General features: G+C 43.9%; 1 protein-coding gene across 1 annotated transcript in view; it reads right to left on the bottom strand.

Moving 5' to 3' along the window:
* The window catches only part of LOC105291700 (coiled-coil domain-containing protein 3-like), an 83,647-nt gene that overhangs the window by 41,864 nt on the left and 39,919 nt on the right, over positions 1–1,864 (bottom strand). The window lies entirely within an intron of this gene.

Below are 1,864 nucleotides of genomic sequence, written 5' to 3'. Positions count from 1 at the left end.
ACAATGAGATATCACCTCACACCTGTCAGAATGTCCATCATCAATAAATCAACAAACAGCAAGTGCTGGCAAGGATGTGGAGAAAAGGGTACCCTCACGCACTGTTGGTAGGATTATAAACTGGTGCAGCCGCTATGGAAAACAGCACGGAGGTTCTTCAAAAAATTAAAACTAGAACTACCATATGATCCAGCAATTCCACTTTGGGTATTTATCCAAAGAAATCTAAAACACTAATTCAAAAAAATATATGTACCCCTATGTTCATTGCAGCATTATTTACTATAGTCAAGATATGGAAGCAACCTAAGTGTCCATCAACAGACAAATGGAAAAAGTGGTACCTATAAGTCAAACAGAGAAAGACAAAATATGGTATGATTTCACTTACATGTGGAATCTAAAAAAAAAAAAAAACCCAAAAACAAAACAGAAATGAACTCAAAGTCACAGAGAACAAATTGATGGTTGACACACGGAAGAGGGATTAGGAGGATGGCTGAAAAGGGGGAAGGGATAAAGAAACACAAACTGACAGTTACGAAAATAGTCAAGGGGATGTAAATTACAGCATAGGGAATATCGTCAATAATGTTGTAATAACTAAGCGTGCCAGGTGGGTACTAGATTTATCGGGGGGATGGATCACTTCCTAAGTTATATAAATGTTTCATCACTATGTCGTACACCTGAAACTAATATAACATTGTATGTCAATCGTAATTGAAATTTTAAAAATGAAAAAATAAAACCTTTCAGTCTGGCTCAGAAAGCAGTAATCCCGTTTCACATAGTACAAATCGAGTCGGACCTTCTTCCCTCGCTTCTCCTCCCTCCAACTCCATCTCTGGAGGATCAAGAACACCACTCAGTGAAATCGGGGAGAAGAGAAAAGGACCTGTGAAAGGAATAAACTAAGTGTGATCAACAGAGCCTCAGGCTTGAGAGTTCGAGCCAACAGAAAACTCTCTCCAAAGCACCTTCCGGAAGCCCAAAAGCAGTATAGACGGAAGAGTTAAAGAGGGGACGACCCTGAGGAGTCCCCAGGCTGCCCTGCCCCAGGCATTGTTTCAGCTGCAGATAAAGAAGGGACGCTGCACTGGGGAATCCTGAGCCAGGATCCAAAAGGAGGAATTCCTCCGCCACCCTATCAGATTCTAGCCATCCAGACTGAGATGAGTCGGGGCAAGCAGCAGAAGAGCTGCACTGTTCTTTATCAAAACAATGTGAAATGCTTTAACATGTCGGAGTTGGTGAACCCCAGAAAAATGTGCATTTGATTGACATTGTTCCCCCCTTATTCTGGATTTTCTGGCTCAATCTTCTGCACAACATTAGAACAGAGAAGACAAACATTTCTAATCATCCTACCTCCTCAACCACATCAGAAACCCTTAGCCTGCGTACCCCAACTGCACAAGCTCAGGCCTGTGGTCCTTTCTGGGGAAAGGTGTCATGTTATGAGCATTTACTCAGAGCTGACGACGAGACCCTCTGGAAGGAAGGGGAAGGGAAATGGATGCTTCTCACCCACCACATCTGACTTCGTTTCCTGCCCAACTGGCATAATTATGACAGGGCAGCCTGGGTCACCTCAAAGGGGGCAGAGTACACAGTGGCATGTATGACTGGTCTCCCTGGTAATACAGCCTGAGTGATGTATGGCCCAGCTTGTGCACAGTTGCTTGGGTTATGAAAGGCCAAGTTGAGGTTGAAACGATCCATCAACAAGTACTTAGCGAGAATCGGGAGAAATAAAGTTTAAAACCCTGCCCGCAAGGAATGTTTCAGCACTTAAAGGCAGTGTTTCTTCGCCTGCAGGCCGTGTCGAGGCGCAATGGGCTCTGAAATCAATGGAGCAGCT

Source organism: Pteropus vampyrus, unplaced genomic scaffold, assembly GCF_000151845.1.
Source record: "Pteropus vampyrus isolate Shadow unplaced genomic scaffold, Pvam_2.0 Scaffold49, whole genome shotgun sequence".
Classification (NCBI taxonomy): Eukaryota; Metazoa; Chordata; class Mammalia; order Chiroptera; family Pteropodidae; genus Pteropus; species Pteropus vampyrus.
This window is presented reverse-complemented; position numbering and strand designations above follow the sequence as displayed.